Genomic DNA, 6,932 nt, shown 5'->3' on the forward strand with positions numbered 1-6,932 from the left:
ATCGAGAGGCGGATCGGTGCGGCGTCCACAGTGATGCGGGCTCTGCATCGGTCCGTCGTGGTGAAGAAGGAGCTGAGTCAAAAGGCGAAGTTCTTTATTTACCAGTCGATCTACGTTCCTACCCTCACCTATGGTCATGAACTGTTGGTAGTGACCGAAAGAACGAGATCGCGAATACAAGCGGCCAAAATGAGTTTTCTCCGCAGGGTGTCCGGACTCTCCCTTAGAGATAGGGTGAGAAGATCGGTCATCCGGGAGGGGCTCAGAGTAGAAACGCTGCTCCTCCGCGTCGAGAGGGGCCAGTTGAAGTGGCTCGGGCATCTGATAAGGATGCCTCCTAGACGCCTCCCTGGTGAGGTGTTCTGGGCACGTCCCACTGGGAAGAGGCCCCGGGGAAGACCCAGGACACGCTGGAGGGACTATGTCTCTCGGCTGGCCTGGGAACGCCTCGGGGTCCCCCAGGCAGAGCTGGTGGAAGTGGCCGGGGAGAGGGAAGTCTGGGTCTCCCTGCTTAGGTTGCTGCCCCCGCGACCCGACCCCCGGACAAGCGGCAGATGACGACGATGACGACGATGAATTCGATCTACTGTAAAATCAATTAGATGGTCAGAGACTCATGCACCCCAGTTGAGGGGGGAATTGCAGTGCTATCGTCAAAGTTAGCAACCACGTTTTAAACCGACATAACAAAATGCTACAAATGAAGGTACATTGTTATTACCAAACGTTTTCTGGTGTTATTACATTTACGTTTTAGTGTGACGTTGCTGCCTCAGAGTGGGTGGAGACTAACGTTGTTCCACTAAATACATTTATGAGAAACCCTGCTCTATAACTTACACAATGTATTAATTGCATGCATGATACAAGTGTTTTTCTGTTGCAGCAGATTTACATTTTCTCACACTCTACATTGTCACCTGACGTCAGCTCTGTAACCGTGGGCTCAAGTTTTTGTGGTGAGTATTACATGAAGTTGCAATTGCCATTATTGTTGTGTGGACTGTTTATGTCAAGGCCATTGATGGAGGTTCTTTCTGTCTCAGACATTCACTTGCCCGTATTTCAAAACACAAAACCTACGTCGGTGAAAAACATCTGATCCCGGTAATCATGAGTTCATAATTACGATGGTGTATTCTGTATGTTATTTTGACTATTTTGGTTCTTGGAGTGGTATTTTTATAGCAAAGTTTTAACATTGGAGTGAACTAGTGTTGCACAGTAAACCTGTACTAAAAAGAGACACTTTTACATAGCTTCAGTGTTCCTGTGCATGCATGGGAGACTCTGACAGAACGCCTTCTCTGTAGCACTCCATCCAGTCCAGAACCCGGGGTCCTGAAGTCTCGACTTTTACGATACTCAAACGATGCGATGTTAATATACCTCTCTGATCTAACGAGTCTGGCTAGCTGTCGTGACCTCTCAGGTGGGCTTTGGCTACGATGGAGAGCTGGAGAGATGGTTGTTCTGCTAGGTTCTCCTGTCTCTGCACAGGAACTGCAGCTCTTTTGCAGTGATCGTTAAGGAGCCTAATGACGAATTATGCTCAGAATGGGTGGAGACTAACTTTGTTCCACTAAATACATTTATGAGAAACCCTGCTCTATAACTTACACAATGTATTAATTGCATGCATGAAACAAGTGTTTTTCTGTTGCAGCAGATTTACATTTTCTCACACTCTACATTGTCACCTGACGTCAGCTCTGTAACCGTGGGCTCAAGTTTTTGTGGTGAGTATTCCATGAAGTTGCAATTGCCATTATTGTTGTGTGGACTGTTTATGTCAAGGCCATTGATGGAGGTTCTTTCTGTCTCAGACATTCACTTGCCCGTATTTCAAAACACAAAACCTACGTCGGTGAAAAACATCTGATCCCGGTAATCATGAGTTCATAATTACGATGGTGTATTCTGTATGTTATTTTGACTATTTTGGTTCTTGGAGTGGTATTTTTATAGCAAAGTTTTAACATTGGAGTGAACTAGTGTTGCACAGTAAACCTGTACTAAAAAGAGACACTTTTACATAGCTTCAGTGTTCCTGTGCATGCATGGGAGACTCTGACAGAACGCCTTCTCTGTAGCACTCCATCCAGTCCAGAACCCGGGGTCCTGAAGTCTCGACTTTTACGATACTCAAACGATGCGATGTTAATATACCTCTCTGATCTAACGAGTCTGGCTAGCTGTCGTGACCTCTCAGGTGGGCTTTGGCTACGATGGAGAGCTGGAGAGATGGTTGTTCTGCTAGGTTCTCCTGTCTCTGCACAGGAACTGCAGCTCTTTTGCAGTGATCGTTAAGGAGCCTAATGACGAATTATGCTCAGAATGGGTGGAGACTAACTTTGTTCCACTAAATACATTTATGAGAAACCCTGCTCTATAACTTACACAATGTATTAATTGCATGCATGAAACAAGTGTTTTTCTGTTGCAGCAGATTTACATTTTCTCACACTCTACATTGTCACCTGACGTCAGCTCTGTAACCGTGGGCTCAAGTTTTTGTGGTGAGTATTCCATGAAGTTGCAATTGCCATTATTGTTGTGTGGACTGTTTATGTCAAGGCCATTGATGGAGGTTCTTTCTGTCTCAGACATTCACTTGCCCGTATTTCAAAACACAAAACCTACGTCGGTGAAAAACATCTGATCCCGGTAATCATGAGTTCATAATTACGATGGTGTATTCTGTATGTTATTTTGACTATTTTGGTTCTTGGAGTGGTATTTTTATAGCAAAGTTTTAACATTGGAGTGAACTAGTGTTGCACAGTAAACCTGTACTAAAAAGAGACACTTTTACATAGCTTCAGTGTTCCTGTGCATGCATGGGAGACTCTGACAGAACGCCTTCTCTGTAGCACTCCATCCAGTCCAGAACCCGGGGTCCTGAAGTCTCGACTTTTACGATACTCAAACGATGCGATGTTAATATACCTCTCTGATCTAACGAGTCTGGCTAGCTGTCGTGACCTCTCAGGTGGGCTTTGGCTACGATGGAGAGCTGGAGAGATGGTTGTTCTGCTAGGTTCTCCTGTCTCTGCACAGGAACTGCAGCGCTTTTGCAGTGATCGTTAGGGAGCCTAATGACGAATCATGCTCAGAATGGGTGGAGACTAACTTTGTTCCACTAAATACATTTATGAGAAACCCTGCTCTATAACTTACACAATGTATTAATTGCATGCATGATACAAGTGTTTTTCTGTTGCAGCAGATTTACATTTTCTCACACTCTACATTGTCACCTGGCGTCAGCTCTGTAACCGTGGGCTCAAGTTTTTGTGGTGAGTATTACATGAAGTTGCAATTGCCATTATTGTTGTGTGGACTGTTTATGTCAAGGCCATTGATGGAGGTTCTTTCTGTCTCAGACATTCACTTGCCCGTATTTCAAAACACAAAACCTACGTCGGCGAAAAACATCTGATCCCGGTAATCATGAGTTCATAATTACGATGGTGTATTCTGTATGTTATTTTGACTATTTTGGTTCTTGGAGTGGTATTTTTATAGCAAAGTTTTAACATTGGAGTGAACTAGTGTTGCACAGTAAACCTGTACTAAAAAGAGACACTTTTACATAGCTTCAGTGTTCCTGTGCATGCATGGGAGACTCTGACAGAACGCCTTCTCTGTAGCACTCCATCCAGTCCAGAACCCGGGGTCCTGAAGTCTCGACTTTTACGATACTCAAACGATGCGATGTTAATATACCTCTCTGATCTAACGAGTCTGGCTAGCTGTCGTGACCTCTCAGGTGGGCTTTGGCTACGATGGAGAGCTGGAGAGATGGTTGTTCTGCTAGGTTCTCCTGTCTCTGCACAGGAACTGCAGCTCTTTTGCAGTGATCGTTAGGGAGCCTAATGACGAATCATGCTCAGAATGGGTGGAGACTAACTTTGTTCCACTAAATACATTTATGAGAAACCCTGCTCTATAACTTACACAATGTATTAATTGCATGCATGATACAAGTGTTTTTCTGTTGCAGCAGATTTACATTTTCTCACACTCTACATTGTCACCTGGCGTCAGCTCTGTAACCGTGGGCTCAAGTTTTTGTGGTGAGTATTACATGAAGTTGCAATTGCCATTATTGTTGTGTGGACTGTTTATGTCAAGGCCATTGATGGAGGTTCTTTCTGTCTCAGACATTCACTTGCCTGTATTTCAAAACACAAAACCTATGTCGGTGAAAAACATCTGATTCCGGTAATCATGAGTTCATAATTACGATGGTGTGTTATTTTGACTATTTTGGTTCTTGGAGTGGTATTTTTATAGCAAAGTTTTAACATTGGAGTGAACTAGTGTTGCACAGTAAACCTGTACTAAAAAGAGACACTTTTACATAGCTTCAGTGTTCCTGTGCATGCATGGGAGACTGACAGAACGCCTTCTCTGTAGCATTCCATCCAGTCCAGAACCCGGGGTCCTGAAGTCTCGACTTTTACGATACTCAAACGATGCGATGTTAATATACCTCTCTGATCTAACGAGTCTGGCTAGCTGTCGTGACCTCTCAGGTGGGCTTTGGCTACGATGGAGAGCTGGAGAGATGGTTGTTCTGCTAGGTTCTCCTGTCTCTGCACAGGAACTGCAGCTCTTTTGCAGTGATCGTTAAGGAGCCTAATGACGAATTATGCTCAGAATGGGTAGAGACTAACTTTGTTCCACTAAATACATTTATGAGAAACCCTGCTCTATAACTTACACAATGTATTAATTGCATGCATGAAACAAGTGTTTTTCTGTTGCAGCAGATTTACATTTTCTCACACTCTACATTGTCACCTGACGTCAGCTCTGTAACCGTGGGCTCAAGTTTTTGTGGTGAGTATTACATGAAGTTGCAATTGCCATTATTGTTGTGTGGACTGTTTATGTCAAGGCCATTGATGGAGGTTCTTTCTGTCTCAGACATTCACTTGCCCGTATTTCAAAACACAAAACCTACGTCGGTGAAAAACATCTGATCCCGGTAATCATGAGTTCATAATTACGATGGTGTATTCTGTGTGTTATTTTGACTATTTTGGTTCCTGGAGTGGTATTTTTATAGCAAAGTTTTAACATTGGAGTGAACTAGTGTTGCACAGTAAACCTGTACTAAAAAGAGACACTTTTACATAGCTTCAGTGTTCCTGTGCATGCATGGGAGACTGACAGAACGCCTTCTCTGTAGCATTCCATCCAGTCCAGAACCCGGGGTCCTGAAGTCTCGACTTTTACGATACTCAAACGATGCGATGTTAATATACCTCTCTGATCTAACGAGTCTGGCTAGCTGTCGTGACCTCTCAGGTGGGCTTTGGCTACGATGGAGAGCTGGAGAGATGGTTGTTCTGCTAGGTTCTCCTGTCTCTGCACAGGAACTGCAGCTCTTTTGCAGTGATCGTTAAGGAGCCTAATGACGAATTATGCTCAGAATGGGTAGAGACTAACTTTGTTCCACTAAATACATTTATGAGAAACCCTGCTCTATAACTTACACAATGTATTAATTGCATGCATGAAACAAGTGTTTTTCTGTTGCAGCAGATTTACATTTTCTCACACTCTACATTGTCACCTGACGTCAGCTCTGTAACCGTGGGCTCAAGTTTTTGTGGTGAGTATTACATGAAGTTGCAATTGCCATTATTGTTGTGTGGACTGTTTATGTCAAGGCCATTGATGGAGGTTCTTTCTGTCTCAGACATTCACTTGCCCGTATTTCAAAACACAAAACCTACGTCGGCGAAAAACATCTGATCCCGGTAATCATGAGTTCATAATTACGATGGTGTATTCTGTGTGTTATTTTGGTTCTTGGAGTGGTATTTTTATAGCAAAGTTTTAACATTGGAGTGAACTAGTGTTGCACAGTAAACCTGTACTAAAAAGAGACACTTTTACATAGCTTCAGTGTTCCTGTGCATGCATGGGAGACTCTGACAGAACGCCTTCTCTGTAGCATTCCATCCAGTCCAGAACCCGGGGTCCTGAAGTCTCGACTTTTACGATACTCAAACGATGCGATGTTAATATACCTCTCTGATCTAACGAGTCTGGCTAGCTGTCGTGACCTCTCAGGTGGGCTTTGGCTACGATGGAGAGCTGGAGAGATGGTTGTTCTGCTAGGTTCTCCTGTCTCTGCACAGGAACTGCAGCTCTTTTGCAGTGATCGTTAGGGAGCCTAATGACGAATCATGCTCAGAATGGGTGGAGACTAACTTTGTTCCACTAAATACATTTATGAGAAACCCTGCTCTATAACTTACACAATGTATTAATTGCATGCATGATACAAGTGTTTTTCTGTTGCAGCAGATTTACATTTTCTCACACTCTACATTGTCACCTGGCGTCAGCTCTGTAACCGTGGGCTCAAGTTTTTGTGGTGAGTATTACATGAAGTTGCAATTGCCATTATTGTTGTGTGGACTGTTTATGTCAAGGCCATTGATGGAGGTTCTTTCTGTCTCAGACATTCACTTGCCTGTATTTCAAAACACAAAACCTATGTCGGCGAAAAACATCTGATCCCGGTAATCATGAGTTCATAATTACGATGGTGTATTCTGTGTGTTATTTTGGTTCTTGGAGTGGTATTTTTATAGCAAAGTTTTAACATTGGAGTGAACTAGTGTTGCACAGTAAACCTGTACTAAAAAGAGACACTTTTACATAGCTTCAGTGTTCCTGTGCATGCATGGGAGACTCTGACAGAACGCCTTCTCTGTAGCATTCCATCCAGTCCAGAACCCGGGGTCCTGAAGTCTCGACTTTTACGATACTCAAACGATGCGATGTTAATATACCTCTCTGATCTAACGAGTCTGGCTAGCTGTCGTGACCTCTCAGGTGGGCTTTGGCTACGATGGAGAGCTGGAGAGATGGTTGTTCTGCTAGGTTCTCCTGTCTCTGCACAGGAA

The 6,932-nt window shown here is 43.7% G+C and overlaps 1 protein-coding gene across 1 annotated transcript in view; it reads left to right on the forward strand.

The window, feature by feature from the left end:
• fnbp1l (formin binding protein 1-like) overlaps window positions 1-6,932 on the forward strand; it is a 73,958-nt gene that overhangs the window by 60,287 nt on the left and 6,739 nt on the right. The window lies entirely within an intron of this gene.

The sequence above is a fragment of the Osmerus mordax genome, chromosome 27, assembly GCF_038355195.1.
Source record: "Osmerus mordax isolate fOsmMor3 chromosome 27, fOsmMor3.pri, whole genome shotgun sequence".
NCBI classification, from domain to species: Eukaryota; Metazoa; Chordata; class Actinopteri; order Osmeriformes; family Osmeridae; genus Osmerus; species Osmerus mordax.